The following is a 20,061-nucleotide window of genomic DNA, read 5'->3' on the forward strand; positions in this document are numbered from 1 at the left end:
AGCTATAGAGTAGAGCTGTTTCTATCTCACCATCTTGGGCTACAGACCAGAGCTGTTTCTATTTGGCTGTCTTGGTTGCTCCCGCAGATGGATTCTTAGTAAAAACCTAGAAGTCAGCTTTTTCCTTACAGAGTACAGTAGATCTCAGGGTACTCTGGATAATATCTGCCTAAAGTAGATGGATAAAATGATAAGACTTACTAGAGATGATCTCACAAGTCTTGAAATTTACTAATGGCTAGAAAAGCATAGTGGTTAAAGACTGGGAACTCTGGACTCAACATACTTCAGTGCAAATTTTACTTCTGATGGCTTTGGGCAAATGGCTTATCACTCTCCATCTTTGTTTTCATGTCTGTGAAATAGAAATAACAATTCCTATCTCTGAGTATTTTTAGGATTAAATGAGTTAACATAGATGAAGTGCCTAGGAGAAACCCAGACTATATTGGCATGCAATAAACGGAAGTTTCCATAGGTAAACCTTTCCCCTCATTTAATAATATGCTTGCCTTTCCCCACCATTATGCGCTGCCAGAAAGAATACTATTTGGGGTATAATAGAAAATCTTTCTCAGATTTTTCTCCCACAGAGAACAAAGAATATAGCAAAAGGACCTCTATTCTTGGGCCATCATTATTCTCAGTGTCTGACTGACGTGGAGCAATGCATGGCCATATTTGAATGCCTGCTATTTCCCACAGCAGCAGTCAAGGTCAGAACGATACTATTGGCCATCAAAAAGTATAATCTGTTGGATCTTGAAAGACTTTAACTAGAAATTCTTCCCCTTCTCATATGCACCATCCTAAAGGCCAGTCTCAAAGCTTTTTAGTTTCCCTTTAGACTTTTATTTTTGGTCCTACATACTGTTAGTGTGCATTGCCTTGAACTATTTGAAGTTCATTGTTTACTTTCTTCTTCTTTGGAGTGTATTTCAAGCATGTTATTCTTCATGGTCTTTTGTTAAACCTCTCAGAGGCCTTCAGGCTCTAGACAACAATGAATTAAAAGTTAATGTGTTATTATTTTTTCCTTGCTTTAATTCCATCTTGTATTTGAGATGGCTTAACCCAGGAGTGCCAAAGCTTTCAAATACCTGACTCTAAACCTGACACAACACTTTAAATTCCTCTCCGAATTTACAAGGACTCATAAATGAACTAGTGGAATGATTTTCCCAATGTTACATAGTTTGAAACACAAAGCTTTAACCTCTGAACACCTATGTAGGAGAATCATGGGCAGAAGAGTAAATGGTGAATTTTCCTGGCCCAATAATACTGTTTGAAAAGTGATGGCTTCTCCTAGATTACTTGTGTACCCACCTTATTCCCTTTTCAGTAAACTTTAACTTCTTTACCTTTCCTGCTTAAACAATAACGGCTAAACATAAAACCACCTTTGCAAAATGATGACAGCAAGAGAAATCTGACATAGTTGACTCCATCTTGCTTCTAAACTTCACTGATGTCCTTGGTCAATCTTGGGCATAGGCTAAGCTAATTTGGGGAGGAATTTATAGTTTAACCTTAAAGCAAGGATGATAATAGCTCTTTTCAAAACTAGACTACCTTTGTAAAACTAATGAAAAGACACAAAGTTAGGATTATGAGAGGACTCTGAATTCTGATAAGATGTAGGCAAAGGTTCTATAATTCCTTACTGCTCAGGAGTCATGTAGCCAGAGGTGACAGGATTTGTGACTTCCTCCTATTAGTCGCTCCTATGGATAACATTATCATTGTAGTATCTAAGCTTTATCTTTTGAGATTTTTTCAGACACTTTGACAACAGACTGGCACTGCCAGGACCTGTGACTCATGATTCATTTGGTCCTGTGGCCCTACCCAGAGGCAGCCTCAGTGCATGAGGACCATTTTCCACACCTTACAATTTCATCCCCAACCTATCAGCAGCAGCCATTCCCTAGCCCCCCAGTCATCAAATTGTCCACAAAAATCCTAGCCTCTGAGCCTTCAGTGAGACTGATTTGAGTGATAACTGCAGTTTTTCCCATTCGGGCTGGCCTCACATCAATTAAATTCTTTCTCAACTGCAGGACCGTTGTCTCAGTGAATTTATTTTGTCTGTGCAGCAGGCAGGAAAAACCTGTTGATGATTACAAATTTATTTCTTTGTTATTTATCTCTATCTACACCTGACACTAAAAAAATAACCGATTTAAAGAAATTACTAAAAATCATGATTACTTCCCCCCAGGCTATATATAGGTAGGAGCCAAACCACCTGTATTAAAGAGACACCTAAACTCAGCATAGTACTCTAGATAATTCAGAGGAGAAACAGTATAGTTAGACCCTATTTATTACTTTTTAAAAATGGTTGTTTAGAATTTAATGTCCTTAATTTGCTAAATCTTGACTTAGTTTCTTGGATGATACATCGTAATTATTAATCAATTATATCTTTAATTCAATTTTTCAAACTTGTGCCTGAAATGTATTGATGGCTTTATGCTATGAAGTTGCACATTGATGAAAGGCACAATAAGACCCCGAGTGTCCAGTAACCACAATGGTCCTGGCAATGCAGAAATGAACACTTGGCTATGAGCTGAAAGCACACTTTTTGCATATCAGTTTCACTGATGGATATTTTGATTTCATAGTCAGGACCGTCAGCCTGAAATTTTGATCATAAGTAGCAGAAGGAGTTTTAGAGGCACCTTGATAAAATTCTTAGAAACTACAAAAGTACATTATTGGATTCAAGGCAACGCATTTTACTAAAGAGTCTACATTTACAACACTGAATTTTTTTACAACAAAAGCAGTGTAGGTTATGAATAAATCAATTTCATGTCATAAGATTTTATATTACAGAAAGTTGCTCCTACCGGGAGTACTGTAGCATGTTTGTATTTTAGAACTTTCAGTTCTACTGGAAAATAGTTCAGTGTTTTAGATAATTAATATAATGCCCTACAAAATGGCTGAAGGTATTTTTAAAGTTAAAAAAAACTGAAAAAAGTTGAAAGATAATTTGTTGCAATTATGATGGAGGTTGGAAGACTAGAATTAAAACAAAACTGCCCTAATTGTAACTGCTCTGTTTGTACCGGGTGCAAGCCAACAGTGATGAATTATTTGCTCTCTTCTAAAACTGGCTGCCTGCTTCCCCTCATGATTTCCAGATATAGACCAAAATGTACTAATGATGCTTCTCTGCTGTATTATATAACTGTTGACCTACAATCCATCTTGCAAAGGAGTTTCTAAAGGCTTATAAATTACGATAGCCATTTACAATCATCAGTATAGGATAATTAATAATTCATTCACCTAATTGCTTACATCAACTGCCCCCTTTCTAGATGTCAAGGTCTTTCTTGATAATGAAATCTCAGTGGTAATTTTTCTTAAATCTTATATAATCAAATACTGGTGTAGGCAGAGTCAGTGGCCCCAAAACCAAGATTCTTAACAAACAAATTTACAAATAATGAATAGTTTTGTTTAGGTTGTTTTAGAAATCAAAAACAGGAAAGAATGATCCTTAAAAACCGATCACTAAATAACTGTCTTGTGTAATCTCATGAAGAGTTTAGAAAACAATTTTGTGCTCTAATAGTTGTTTACAAAAGGCTATTAATTGAACTGCTATTTTTTCCTCAATGGTTACACATTGTACTTTATCTTATAAATGAAATAAAACTCCTATGTGTGTACATAGTATAAAAAGCATTGCCCTCAGCTTTATAACACTCTCTGATTTGTTTGAGACTGTGTCCTCTAGCCACACATCTGGTCATTTGAGATCTGCCAGGTAAGTAAATTAACAGACTGAGCATAAACATATAAAGCTTTCTATAATTTTGCAAACAATGAAACTATAGAAGACAATGGAACTTGCAGCAGTAACAGTGAAATGGCTTACTAAAGTGAATTAGTGGGTTGCACCAGATTTCTTCTAGCTCTTTAACATATGTTTATCTATCCAGCTATCTATTTATCTATCTAATGTGTGTGTTTACACACAATACATAAATGTTATGCAAAAAGTATATAGAAGCAGATGCCATACAAAGATTAAATGTTATTTTTTATATGTCTCTAAAGTCTGTGTCTCAAATTAATACAATGGATTGTCAGATTTTTCTATTGTTCCACTTCAAAGCATGCAATTATATTGCCTTAATTGGAAGCACTGATGTGTTTTCACCAAGGATGTTTATTTGTATTCTGACTACTGAGATATAAATATGGGATCATTTGCTATTTTTAGTTTTCTACTGATATGGATTTTTTTTTGAAAAAACTTTTTAGCTTTATATACAGACACACTGAGTTTATCATCAGTTCAAAACTCTCAATTTATGGTAGATCCATATTTTTAAAAGTTTTACTAGTTTTTATGCTGAAATTAATCTTTATTCAAGGGTCCTGATAATACATAACAGAAAGTATAACAGACAAATCCAGGGACTTGCTGACTTATGTATTACCATAAATCCAACCGGCATCTATTTTATCCAACAAGCTTTGGTGTCCATTTGACCAGAAGATCCTTAAATATTTTGTTATCTCTGATCAGTTTGGTCAGCAAGGATTTAAAGTAACTTTTCAATAATCACATGTTGTTAGTGAAAATAGTTTGCTTCAAAACTTTGAGGATATAATCTCTCCACGGATTTTAGTGAAACAGCATTTTCATCTTGTCAGGTTATATCAGCATCAAATTATACTAATTCTCATATAATAGGAATTATAGGCTTCTCTTTAACCCCATGTAAGTCCTCGAGGCCCTGTTGACCAAAGCTGCACAGATTCTGCCTTTCCTTCTATATCTGCAGTCTCAGGGAGATGAATTAACCTGTTGACTCAAATTGTCTTTGCCGTGGACTGAAGTGGACATCGATTCTGGAAATGCCATTTTTAGCATTGACTAAGTTCCAGGTACTATTTTAAGCATTCACACATATAACCTCATTTAACCTTCACAGTACACATGATGTGTCTATGAATCATTTCCTCATTTTACTGTTGTAGGGGCTCGGGCAAGTGGAGTGAAAGGTACTATACGCTCTTATAGCACTGAGGCTACTGTTCTTTAATAACCAGAATGTCTATACAAATAATTAGTATATATCAAGCTTTATTTAATTTTAATTTTTGTTTTTAGATGAGTCTCACTCTGTTTCTAGGCTGCAGTGCAGTGGTGCGATCTCGGCTCACTGCAACCTCCACCTCCTGGGTTCAAGGGATTCTCCTGCCTCAGCCTCCCGAGTAGCTGGGACTACAGGCGGTGCCACCATGCCCGGCTGTTTTTGTATTTTTAGTAGAGACAGGGTTTCACTATGTTGGCCAGGATGGTCTCAATTACTTGACCTCATGATCCACCCCGCCTTGGCCTCCCAAAGTACTGGAATTACAAGCATGAGCTACCGTGCCTCCCTGTGTATGTCGAGCTTTCATTAGGAGACCGTCATTTAATTTGCTTTTTCACAGTGTCTTTCTTCAAGACCTCTAGGGTGTTCTCTGAATGGAAATTCAATCCATAGAGCTTCAAAATTGAGACAATGGTACAACAGTAACTTATCCATTTATTCATCATTTGTTCAACAAATGACCTATTCACTGCACATCTCCTATACGCCAGGCACTTTCTAAGGCAAGAGGGGTACAAAGGCCGTCAGGGGCCTTAGGTTATATGACACACCAAATAAATAACGTCATTAAGGCTTATGTCAGAAACAAAACAAAACAAAACAAAACGGGAGAGACCAGATTTAGAAATGCAAAGAGGACTTCCTTTAGAGAGGATTAATTATTTAAAAAAGCTTTTCTGAGGAGGTGACATTTGACATGAGAACTAAGGAGATGAGTCCTGTGAAAGCCAGAAGAAAGGTATCAACAGGAACCTGATGAAAGCCAGAGCCTAGAATTTTCCAACTTGGGGGGCCAGTGTGGCTGGAGCAGGGCCATGGGTGAGGGCTGCACATCTCAGATGAGGCTCAAGAGGCTGAAGCAGTCAGATCTTGCCGAGGTAGCAGAGGTATCTCCACCCAGTCCACTGCCCTGATGGCACAGCCTCAGAGGTGTTGGCTTCGTTTGTTTTTGGTGAAGTGCATTACTTGCCAGATTTACTAAATAGGTGTTATATGGTATCCCAGTCATAGACCTTTTAACTATTCTTTCTCACTGACGCTCCCAGTCCTATAACTAAGATGCAACTGAAATTACTTACAACAAAATAACAAAACAACAAAAACAGCAATAAAAAACAGATCCAGAAAAGTTAAGTAACTTGCCCCAGGTTACAAGGTTATGAAGGAGGAACAAAGCCTAGGCTTGACCTCGAAGCTTGGAGTCTTTCCACGATACCAAACTGCTTTCTTGTGACAATAATAGGGGAAGATTGGTGAGGATGAATTTGAGTGATCCTACACAAAGGTGACCAACACAGAGGAACCAGGGTGTTCCAGGAGGATGTGATGGTTCCCCAACAGGGATTTGTTGGACACCAGGGAAGCTTAGCATAAATTAGGTGTTTGTGGAAGGCAGATGCTGAGACCTAGAATGCAAGAGTCAGAGTGGAGCCTTGGAGGGAAAAACCATTTTTCTTATTTCCCTGGGACAGTGTTTAATAACAACTGTGGGGATAGGCACAGTGGCTCACACCTGTAATTCCAGCACTTTGGAAGGCCGAGACAGGTGGATCCCTTGCAGTCAGGAGTTCAAGACTAGCCTGGCCAACATGGTGAAACCCTGTCTCTACTAAAAATACAAAAATTAGCCGGGTGTGGTGGTGGAGTAGTCTCCCAGCTACTCGGGAGGCTGAGGCATAAGAATGGCTTGGATCTGGGAGGTGGAGTTTGCATTGAGCTGAGACTGTGCCACTGCACTCCAGCCTGGGTGATAGAGCAGACTCCATCTCAAAACAAAACAAAACAAAACAAAAACAAAAAACCATGGAGTGGAATGGCAGGTAGAAATCGATATTATCAGTGCACCTTCAATTACACTAGTCTAGGTATCATCCTTCACTTAGTAGCTCTTCTTCTGACCATGGAAACTGTGAAGGACATGGGCTTAGTCTGAGGCTCAGAGAACGATTTAAGAATACGACACTGGTCTGTGTGCAATGCCATTCCTAATAGACCTAGAGAGCTAAGTGGGGATGTCTACTTGGTTTGGGACTAAAAGGATGGAAGCTTTGTAGTTCCCCATTGGTATTAATATAATTCCCCCTTTTTGTATTCAAGTTACACATGCATAGTTTTATTTTTAAAAATAGGGCCACTGTTTTGGCTCTCCAGAAATCTGAGCACTGATATCATATTGTACTTAGTTGTTCCATGGGACAAGATGGATTACAAGTCTGTGAATTCAAATGCTGGCCTATTGCTGCTTTTTAAATCACTGGGATCCTGAATATTAATTTCACATATGCACATTTTAACCCATAATGAAATTGAACAGCAGTCTGTTGGAAGGTTCCATCTTGTCGTACTCAGACTTTGTTCTCAGACTCCTCAGGGACGTTATAGTTTTCTTTTTCTCTTCAGCATTCTGCATTTGATATACCTCTTTGGGTCATATTTTTTTGTGAAGTTATTTTAATTTAGGAGCATTTTTGTGGAAGTAAAATCCTCACATTTGGGCCACTCTAATAGGATAAAAATGTTGTGGAGAAGAGTGGAATAGGATGTACGTGGAGTCTTTAAAAAAACAAAAACAACCAACCAAAAAAACCAGGTTCCTGACTGGTGTAACACAGTGTGAATTTACTTGAGACTTGTCAACCGACTGACTCTAATGGAAGAAAAAAGGAAAGCACAAAGAGAAAAATTGTGCTTCATAGTGGTATTTTTCCAGGTTTTCTTTTTTTAAACATGTTTTTGTAGAGTCATGAATTGAAGAATTTCTTTGGGAAACTGTAGTTTCTTAGGAGCTCCATACAATAACTTTTGCCCATCAGTCAGGGAGTTCTACCAGGTGAAGAGGGTTCAGGATTTGGGGTGAGCATGTCATTAGAACTTTCCAGTTGCCTAGCATAGAGTAGAAGCTCCCAAACAAGGACCGCATCTAGTGACATCATGACCTGGGAGATTTCTAAATACAAAGCCCTAAAGTTTATATCCAAAAATTCACCTTTAATAGGGCTGGGCTGGGGCGGGAAGATGATAGAGAAGGTGGGGGTGGGGCGGTAGGGGAAACCCAGGAATCCATGCAATTTTTAAAAGGTTTCCTGTAAATTCTGATGCACAATATGTTTATGAATTACTGATTAGAGAAATAAAGCCATAGATAGGGGACACCTGTCATTCAGTCGCTAGGGAGACCGTTTGTTTTCACTCAGCTCCTCCTGCAAGGAGGAGTCACCTCACAGATGAGAGATTGTCCAGGCACTGAAGAGGACTCTTATCTTACTAGTTTTTCTTCCTTAATTTCTCTTTCTCTTCTCCTTATTCATTTTCCTCCTCTTAAACTTCCTAACTCCTTCCTATTTATTTTTGAAGAAGCTAATTCACAGAAATTCATAGAAACACTGTGAAATATAAGCAGAAATGTTTTATGTGAACCACGATAATACTTAAGTTTAAAAATCAAACTCTGTTCTGTGAGATGAGCCTTTCATTCCTTACTGCATGTAATATGCTCATCCCCTTCTTCTTGAGTGTGAGTGGGATGGAGTGAGCCTGTTCCTTGTCCTTGTCTCTGGCTGACAGATTCTATACTACTAGCCAGCTCCTGTCACTCCACTTTCCTTCAAGTGAAACCCAACACCTCGGCACCTTCCAAATCCAAATGCACAAGTCTACTGCTTTCATGAACCGACTTAAACTGAGTTTGATTATTTTAGCACCTGCTTAAGACATTTTCTCTCAACACCGTCTTCTACAGTGAATCTCAGCAATTTTGACCTCCTGGCCCCTCCGACCCTATGCTCTTGCCTTGATTCTTTAGACACTTCACTGTCTGCGGGTCAGTCCCCACCAATATGACCACTTCCTGGACATCATTGTTACATTGATCTTGAACCGTCTGCCCTCTCTGGGGATAACCTTTTTGCAGATTGATTCTTTTTATTTTGAAAAATCCATGAAGGTCTTTTTTTTGTTGTTGTTGCCTTTATTAGGCCCTCTGGGCATTATAACTCTTTCAGTAACCCCATGTTAACAGTCTGTATCTAATTCACTTGAATATCTATTTAATTTTGATAATCTAGCTGAATTCATTTAGTTTAACAAATACTTATGGAAGGATATTTGTGCAATGTGCTAGGCTAGTGCCATGAATCAAAGACAAATATCACATTGTCTTTGTCTTTGAGGTATTTAAATTCTAGCTGGGGAAACATATAAGTGGTATAAATACAATAGACTATACTATGACAGAATTACGCACAGAAGGCTAGAGATGCACAGAAAGAAACATAGTCCATGGCATCAGGGAGGAATTCCTGAAGGAAAATGATGTGTAACATGAGTCCTTCATGATATAAGAGCATTGCATTACATGAAAAAAAGGGTAGCAGCATGCTATGGGCAGCAGCAACCTCATCAGTACTGGCATGGAGGTGGAAAGAGGTAGGTTATGGACAGGGACCTGGAGGACGCTGGAGGTGAGATGGATGGGTGGGTTGGGTACTGTAAAGAAGCCATAAGTACCATGCCAAGATGCTTGGGTTGTTTCCTATGTAGGGATGAAGTTTGGTTAGATTTGTGTTTTAGATCAATCACTATTGCTACATGTAGTAAGTGGATATCAGAACAGCAATGCTGGAAAAAAGGAGACCAGTTAGAACAAAATAGTGATAGGCTGGGACCTTCATTAGAGCAGGAGTCAAGATTAAAAACAAAAAATAGAGGCCAGGCACGGTGGCTCACTCCTGTAATACCAGCCCTTTGGGAGGCTGAAGCGGTGTTGGATCACAAGGTCAGGAGTTCAAGACCAGGCTAGCCAACATGGTGAAACTCCATTTCTACTAAAAATACAAAAATTAGCTGGACATGTGGTGTGTGCCTGTAATCCCAGCTACTCGGGAGGCAGAGGCAGGAGAATTGCTTGAACTGTGACCCAGGAGGCGGAGGTTACAGTGAGTCAAGATCATGCCACTGCACTCCAGCCTGGGCTACAGAGCAAGACTGTCTCAAATAATAATAATAATAATAATAATAATAATAATAATAATAATAAATAAAACGAGACAGAGAAGTTGAGAAATAAGCAGTAAAATTGTAAGGTTTAGATTGCTTATTTATTGTATCATAAAATTAATATTCATTAAGTGTCTGCTGTGTGCTAGGCACATCTAAGTGCTTGAGTACAGCAAGGAACAGCACAGGCACATATCCTTGCCATCATGGAGCTTCCATTCTAGTGGGAAAAGCAGGAAATAACAAAAAAGTAAATGTGTAGCATACTACATGGTGAGAGGTTCCATGACACAGAGTAAGGGGGGTAGGAAGTATAGGAGTAGAATCACCAGCTTTAGAGAAGAAATACATGACAACTAGTTATATTTGAATTTCAGAATGACATGATAATTATTTTTATAACTTTAATTTTAGGTTTAGGTGTATATGTGTAGGCTTGTTTTATAAGTAAACTACATGTCACTGGGGTTTGGTGTTAGATTATTTCATCCCCCAGATTATAAGCATACTACTCAATATCTGTATTTTTCGGATCCTGTCTCTTCTCCCATCTTCCACTCGCAAGTAGGCCTCAGTGTCTGTTGTTTCCCTCTTTGTATACATGTGTTGTTCTCTTTGTTTAGCTCCCATTTATAAGTGAGAACATGTGATATTTTGTTTTCTGTTCCTGCATTAATTCACTTAGGATAATGGCCTCCAGTTCCATCCATGCTGTTGCAAAGGACATGAGTTCATTCTTGATCCTTCTCATGATCTTTTTACGGCTGCATAATATTCTATGGTTTATGTGTACCCTATTTTCTTTAGCCAGGGTACCATTGATGGGCATTTAGCTTGATTCTACGTCTTTTCTATTGTGAATAGTGCTGCAATAAATGAACATGTGCATGCGTCTTTATGGTAGAGAGATTTATATTCTTTCACATATGTTCCCAATATTGAGATTGCTGAGTTGAATGGTAATTCTCTTTCAAGTTCTTTGAGGAATTGCCATACTGCTTTCCCCAATGGCTGAACTAATTTACAGTCCCACCACAAGTGTGTAAACCTTCCCTTTTCTCTGCAATGTCACCAGCGTATGTTATTTTTTTTTTAACTTTTTAATAAATAGCCATTCTGACTGGTGTGAGGTGGCATCTCCACACTATAACTTTTTAACATGATTCTATTCCACGCCGTTTGGAGACATGCTTACACTAAAAAATATTTATTGTTTACTTAAAATACAAATGTAGCCAGATGTCCTGTATTTTATCTAGCTGTCGTATGTGTGGGTAGAGGCACTGTTTATAAAGGATGGTAGGGGAAGTCTCCCTAATATGTGACATTTGAGTGTTACACAGAAGGAATTGAAGAGCAAGCAATGTTACTGTGTCTGAAAAGACACATGAGTAGGGAACAGTAAGAGCAAAGGCCTGAACCAGGAGAACCACATGCTCCAAAGAATGCAAGGAAGTCAGTGCATAGGAAAGAAAAAGTGATCACAGTTGAGGAAAATTCAACTGGGGACTGAGGCAAATATATTTGTGAATGTTTCAAAAATAAAAAAGAACAAGCAGTTACAAAAATTAGATATGAGTAAATATTTATTTAGAATAATAAAATAATTCACAGATAAATACAAAATCAAAAAGACAAAAATACTGCAAACCAAAAAATGTAGAAAAATAAAACATTATTTTTATTAATTTACTGACTGAAACATTTCAGAAATTTATTGTCCTTACATTTTTGGTTGTACATATCATGTTCTCCTCTTCTTATGAAAACAATAGTATCACGTTATTTTCTAGAGTGAGGAAAGAAAGATAATTCAGTCTTTCCTCAGCATGGTTGATAAAAATTTATCCTTTATTCTTAATAATTTAGAAAATATTCTGTCAGCTTCATAACTTATTAATGCTAACGTTAACTGAAGGTTTAGATTTGTGTCCAGTTTGGATAAAATCTCTATCGGGCATATATGTATATATTTGCAGTAAGATTTCAGAAAATTTCAGATTTTCTTGGACAAAGGCTGATCTTAAACTGTTTGTTGTTGTTGTTGTTTTTAGAGATGGGGACTTACTATGTTGCCCAGGCTGGTCTTGAACTCCTGGAATCAAGCAGTCCTCCTCCCAAGCTGCTGCTATGACAGGAGTGAGCCACCAGGCCAGACTCCAAAAGATGAGGTGGCAGGGGGAGGGAGGGTCAGAGCGGTGAGGGATGAAATGCTACCTGTTGTAACGGCGTACACGTTTCCTGGGATGGGCACCCTCAAAATCCATACCTTACCACTAATCAAGCTATCCATGTAACACAACTGCACTTGTATCCCTAAATCCATTAAAATAAAAACATCAAAAAAAATTGAAACCACTTTTTAAGTCAATGACTCTCAAACAGTCTCTCAATGATGTCCTCATTATAGTAGCATATTATGAATTTTATGTTACATTTATTGATGTCAGTATTGTGGTACATTATGAGGTCATTTCTAAACAGATTATTTTATGTAGGCTTTGGTGAGAACTGAACCCTTTATGTATAATTTTACATAGACTAGTGTGATAATTACTTTATGTGTCAACTTCATGAGATTGAAGATTACCTAAAGAACTGGTAAAGTGTGTTTTCTGGGTGTACCTCTAAGGTTGTTCCCAGAGGAGTCTGGTGTGTGAGACTGAGTGGGGAAGATTTGACCTCAGTGCTGGGCAGCCACCATCCAATCTCCAGGGCCTAGATAGAACAAAAAAGTGATTATTTCTTGGAGCTAGGAGGTACTCTTCTTCCCCTGTCCTTGGACATCAGGACTCTTGTCCTTGGACATCATCAACTCCAGGGTTTATACCAGCATTCCCTCATCCCAAGTTCTTAGACCTCTGACCTTGGACTGAGAGTTGTACCATCAGCTTCCCTGGTTCTGAGGCCTTCGAACTTGAACTGAAACACACTACTGGCATCACATGATTTCCAGCTTATAGACAGCCTGTCATGGGACTTATGTTTCATGATTACATGAGCCAATTCCCCTACTAAATGTCCTCTCATCTCACTATATATGTGTCCCATTAGTTCTGTATCTTTAGAGACATGACTAACACAAATAACTTCACACTCCATCATTTCAAACGTTTTATCTTCCATGTTCCCAGTGCTTGGCACCCTGGTGCCTGTTTAAACTGCAATAACTTTTCACCCTGCACTTCAGATCGTAATGCTTGGTGGTTGGCATAGTAATGGCTTATAAGCAGTAGCAATAGCTTAATTCAAATAGGGTGGCTAGCAACACTGCAGCAATACATGGAAGTGACTGCAAATTATATAAAGTTATCTCTCTAAACCTAAACTAAATGTATCGTCACACCAACTTCCCCTACAAATACGATTATTTATAACCAATTGTCATAGTCCATTTACGCTGCTATGACAAAATGCATAAGACTAGGTCATTTATAAAGAACAGAAACTTATTTCTAAAATTCTGAAGGGTAGAAGTCCCAGATCAAAGTGTCAGCAAGCAAATCTGGTGTCTGGTGAAAGTTGCTTTCTGCTGCTAAGATGGCTGTCTGTTGCTGTGTCCTCTGGAGGGATTGAACGCTGTGTCCTCATGTGGAGCAAAGGATGGTATAGGGAAAACTTACCCACTCACGATGTTTCATAAGGCATTAATCCATGAAAGAAGATGGAGCCCTTACGGCCTAATCACCCTCTAAAGATCCCTCAATACTGTTATACTAGAGATTAAGTTCTAATGTGAATTTGGAGAGGACACAAACATAGTAACCATAGCACCAATCATGACGAGTAACGTGACAGCTGATAAATGTAAAGTCAGAGCTGAAATGGGTAGTGAACTTAACCAGTTGTTACTAAAATATCGTACTTTTGCAATTCAAGAGGAAGTGTGATCCTGTGAACATGTCTTGGGTCCTCTCTTAAGGATTTTGAAGATTCTCATCTCAGTGAGAGGCCCTAAAACTTCATTAACTTCAAAGTAAATCCATTTCTGCAATGATGAGCATTTACATGGTTTTAATAAGTAAACATGGAATATTGGTCTAACCAAAATGACATTTTGAATTTTATTAATTCATATGCTTTTTAACATACTTAAAAATAGAGATTATTATATAATAGAAGATATCTCACAAATATTGTTGGCCAGACAGCAATTCATAATAAGGTTGTTATTACCTATGCAAGAAAGCATGGGCTGGGCTTGGTGGCTCATGCCTGCCATCCCAGCATTTTGGTAGGCTGAGTCAGGAGAATGGCTTGAGCCCAGGAGTTCAAAACCAGCCTGGATTATATAGTGAGACCTCATTTCTATTTTAAAACATCGAAATAATTAGCCAGGCTTGGTGGCAACACTTGCAGTCCCAGCGACTCAGGAAGCTGTGTTGGGAGGATCTTTTGAGACTGGGAGATTGAGTGAGCTGTGATTGCACCACTATGCTCCAGTCTGGGAGACAGAGCAAGACCCTACCTCAAAGTAAACAAACAAATAAAAAACAAACAGAAAGCAAGAAGATTAAAAAATGCAGCATGCTGTATTGGAGGTGTTCTTCAGTAGGTTTGGTGGCAGCTACATGGTTATATGTATACGTAAGACATCATCGGTGTGGGAATAAAGTGAAGTAGTAAAGTAAAGGTAGTTAGTAATGTTCTTGAAGAGGGAGGAAAGAAATCTAGCTAGCTGTGCAGAATGCAAAACTCAATTCCAAGACCATCATCAAAGTCTTTTGGTGTTTTAGGAATTCTTTTGTAAAAACTACATCATCAACATTTTTGAGGGTACAAAGGATGCTAGTGTGAAAAAACATGGATAGTTAGACTTAGTCAAATAAGTGATTTGCAACATCAGATTCTGAATTTGAAAAAAATGCTAGGTATACATTTAACAATTTACTTTGCTCATATTTTTATGTTGAGTAAGAATGATACATTATAAAATTTATATATGGTTAACTCCAAAAGACTTCTTTCAGTAAAAAGTCTATGTGATGAGAAAGTTTTTTTATCATAATTAGCATAATTTTTCTTTCTTAGTGGTACATAAAATGATCGTACATCTTAAAATCCATGGCCTCTTAGAATGATCAAATATAGTAACTATAATGGGAGGCATGACTGCCCACATATGTGAGTTTCAGTGGGGAGTGATGAAAATCATGTAAATTCTCGTCTTCTCTGGGAGGAAGTCAATATATATTGCCTAAATGTAAAAAATCATGAAATAGCAATGTCAGTGTGCTATTGTATTAGTTTTCTTGGGCTAACAAAATGCCACAGACTGGGTGGCTTAAAGAACAGAAATTTATCTTCTCACAACTCTGGAAGCTGGAAGTTCAAGATGAAGATGTCAGTAGTTACTCTTCATTTTTAATAGGAAGTATGTATGTTATGGGAAAGAGTCAAGAGAGGGGAAATTGCCCATGATGAGATTGACTCCTCATCTTGAAAGGCAAAAGGAGACTGGAGTATACGGACTGGCTAGTTCTGGGAGACCAGGTACAAGTGAATCTGGATGCCCAGAAGAGATGTGGGACAGGAGCTCACAGAAGGTCTTTTGGATTGTTTCTATTTCTGTGAAATAATATGCAAAGTCATCCACTGAGGATGAAGACCAGGAAGAGATATTAGGAATTCGAAGAGAAGGAAAAAACTGTGAAATAGTCATTTAAGAGAGAGAGTGAATTGACTGAGAGAGATTGTAGGATTGATATGGGCACACTGAAGTTTAGTAGTCATGAATCTGGAGTAAAGCAAGCCTGCATGTGGCGATTGATCCCAGCCAGGCTAGAGATGAGGGATGTAGAGTGAGGAAGAAAAACTCCTAGAATAGCTCCCAAATTTGTGCCTTGAGCAACAGGCAGAAGTGGTGCCAGGGGATGTAAGCAGAGACACAGATGTGGATTGGGGAGTAGAGATGGTATGAATTCAGTTTTTAAGATGTTAACTAAAAAGCGCCTATAGGATATCAAGTGGTCTAGTATTCAGAATTTTAGGTTTGGTGAGATAAATTCACATCACCAACACATATAAACAGGAATTGAATGAGGTTGGCCAGCTAGGATGTTTAGAATGAGCCTCGTGGTGTTTGCTGGGTGTAAGATGTCTGTGGGAATGCTGAGTTATTAAGGAGCATAACATGAGAGCTATTCAGAAATGAGGAGGCAAAGGAATTTTTGCAGTGTCAGAGACAAACAGAAGTTTGTGCTTCGTCCAAGCTGAAGAGCTATCCCCAGTTGGTTTGACTGAGGCCATTGGTGCGTGTGAGTTCGCTGGTCCAACAGCTCTTCTGTATTGGTATTTCTTTCATTTCCTTAACACCTATTACCATTTTATTTCAATACAAACCTATTTTAATTTATTTTGAAATAATTTTTTGAGTCATATGTCAATTGAACAAATATAAAACTGAATATTGTATTCTTTCAGCTTTCCTTTTACACAGAAATATTTCTGTTACATAGGCAGTAGTTAAAACACATATGCCAACTGATGGATTGAAAGTACAAATAAAATGTTTTATCAAATTTGTTGTTAAAAATCTATGATGTCATTACAACTTTAGTTTGAAAGAAAATGTCTGTTTTTGAATATTCTTTCATAGATGTTAAAAACCTGATCCATAAATATATCATTTTCTTTACGTTTCCCAGATTTTAACATCTACTTTCAGCTCAATTTTTAAACAGATCAAAGTTGGAATACTGACAATTAGAACAGGATCCAATTCATATGTACTTCCCTGGTTTAATTATAGGAACATGTTAGGATAGCTAACAGATTTATACAATACAATTTAATGATGTATCACATACATGATAAAATCAAAATATTGAAATGTTTTACAGTTAAATGATCTAGAAAACAATTAGAGAAACCAATAATGTCAAGATAATGTTTAGGGAATAAAAGCATTTGGTCATATGCATTAAAGCATTTGGTCATATGCCCAAGAGCAGAGGAAAGAATGTTTTAAAGGGAATCATGTTAATATATATTTAATAGTATTTTATAAGTATATCATATTATGAAATTAATCAGATCAACTTCTTATGATAGCACATTTCATATATTATTATTAAATTCTATTCAAATTCAATGCTTTGTAATTGTATAAAATAGAGTTGTCATTTTTAATTTTATAATATGCTAATAGTTAATTCACTATAAAGATTAATGTACCATTTTGATAATATACCAGAATTTACAGAAAATTAGTTTCTTTTATCTTTTATTCCCTAATCCCTAAAATAGGTGTCAGCATATAAAACTCAATTTATATTTTCTCTCATAAAGATATCTCTGGAGTGAATTTGAATACAATACTTCCGAGAATCTAATAAAAATTTCAACTTTGGAAATGAAGTGAGTGTATTGAAACATGATTCTCTGATCAATATGTGCACTTATCTTTTTGTGCCCTTTTGTGAGAGGGCTTTATTAAACTCCAGGTTAGGTCATGTGTTACAACAAGCAGTACTGGGATGGCTTCAGATTCCTCGGTTATTTATTTTGTGTCTGCTTGTGTAGGTTTGTGTGTGCACCGTTATGGTTAACACAACTTCACATAATCTTTATTTACATTTACCCTTTCACTATCATTAGATAGAGATAACCCTTGCTGTATTTTATATACATCTTCTTTTTCCTTCTCCTTTCAATGTATCTCTTTGTATTATAGACTCTGTGTGTAATTACTAGGTGGATTCTTTTCTTGACATCTTTGCACAGATGCAACTAGCCATCTAGTAAAATTTTGGTTATCTATATACTCAGCTTTACCTTAAGAAGGCAGGATGTATAGAGGTTCTGAGCACAAACTTTGCAGTTACGGTTCACTCTGTCATTTTTCCAGCTGTGTAATTCAGAATAAATCACTTAAACTCTCCAAATCTTAATTTCTCCTCTGTGATATGGTGATAACAATACATATAAGGAAACCTACATCATAGGATTATCATAAATATAAAATGAAATAGCATAGGTAAAACATTTAGCAACATGCTTTGATTATGGTAATTGGTTACTATGCGACCATTATGTTAATTAAGTTCAATTGAACTAGCATTCTCTTGGATGTTGCGGTGGACACCAATGAGAGTGTCTTTTTAGCACAGTATGATCTTCCTCTTTCTGAGAAAGGTGGGGATATTCAGACATACATCATAATATGGCCTCTTTGACCAGAATAAACGAGTCTAGGGGTAGAACTTAACCCTAGCCCTGCCAGTCAAGGTCCTTCTCTAGAAGGACCTTTCTCCAGCTTCAAACTAAAGCTGGAAAAAGAGCATTATTGAATCTCTCTCAGAGGGTGGAGCGAAAAGATCTCATGCTTAAACATTATAGGCAGGCAGCTTGTATAGTAGCGTGTGAAGGGATCAGAGAGAGAATATGGTTAAAAGCAGAAAGAAGTATGGCCTCAGTCTTTCATCCTGTGTTTATTAAGCACCTCTTTTCTAGATGTAGCCATAGGCACTGAGGACACAATGGTGAGCAGCACTAGACAAGACTCCTGTTTCTGGGGTTCACTAGCTAGTGTTGGAGATAAGTGTTACGGAATAAACGCAGCCAAGAATGACTGACTGCATAGTAAGTGCTATGAAGGCAGGGATAAAAGTCCATGGCATCTTCTAAAAAAGGAAGTGGATGTAGCCTAGGGAGTCAGAGAAGCCCTCTGGGAGTCAGACACACTTGAGCTGATACAAAGAGTCAGAAGTAACAATATAGGTAAAGATGGACAGAAAGGTGATTCGGGTATGGGAGAAGAACATATACAAAGAATGCAGGCATTGGCTGGGCACTGTGGCTCATGCCTGTAATCCCAGCACTTTGGGAGACTGAGGCAGGAGGATCACAAGGTCAGGAGTTCGAGACCAGCCTGGCCAATATGGTGAAACCCCATCTCTACTAAAAATACAAAAATTAGCCAGGCACGGTGGTGGGCACCTGTAATTCCAGCTACTCGGGAGGCTGAGGCAGGAGAATTGCTTGAACCTGGGAGGCTGAGGTTGCAGTGAGCTGAGATCGTGCCACTGCACTCCAGCCTCGGTGACAAAAGTAAAACTCTGTCAAAAACAACAACAACAACAAACAACAACAACAAAACAAGTGTAAAACTCTGTCCAAAAAAAAAAAAAAAAAAAAAAAGGATGGAGGAACACATAGCCTTTAAGAAACTGAAAAAAAAGTTATGTATGAAATGGAGGTTCAGAAAATAGGCTCTGGACTCAAACTAGATTGCTTCAAACAGAGACCTACTAATAATTAGCTATAGCTCTTTGGGTAAATTGTTACCACTCTCTGCATTAGTTTCCTTAAATGCTTAAGGGGATGAGACAGCTTATATAGCAATCTCAGAGCCTGAGTTAAATATTATATGCAAAGCAGTAAGCACAATGTGTTCAGTAGGCACTACAGGTTCAATGTATACAGACAGTCTCTGACTTCTGCTGGTTCAACTTACTATTTTTCAACTCGACAGTGAGAAAGCAACACGTATCCAGTAGAAACTGAACTTTCAGTATCCATACAACCATTCTGTTTTTTGCTTTCAGTACAGTATTCAATAAATTACATGAGATAGTCAATACTTTGTTATAAAATAACCTTTGTGTTAGATGATTTTGCCCAACTATGGGTTAGTATAAGTGTTCTGAGCACATTTAAGGTAGGCTAGGCTGTATGTTCAGTAGATTAGGTGTGTTAAATGCATTTTTGGCTTACAATATTTTCAGCTTATGATGTCTTTATCAATGTAACCCCATTGCAAGTGGAGGAGAATCTGTATCTGCTATCATAGAAGGTAAAAGTGCTGCAAGAATAGGCTGAGAGGTAGGTGAGTGCATGAGAGCTTATCAGATTTCCATTTTGGAAAGATCACCACATCTGCAAAGTAGAAAAAAGATGTGACAGTGACAAGATTAGATAGAGAAGCCAGTTA

The sequence above is a fragment of the Saimiri boliviensis genome, chromosome 11 (genome assembly GCF_048565385.1).
Source record: "Saimiri boliviensis isolate mSaiBol1 chromosome 11, mSaiBol1.pri, whole genome shotgun sequence".
In the NCBI taxonomy this organism is placed as follows: domain Eukaryota; kingdom Metazoa; phylum Chordata; class Mammalia; order Primates; family Cebidae; genus Saimiri; species Saimiri boliviensis.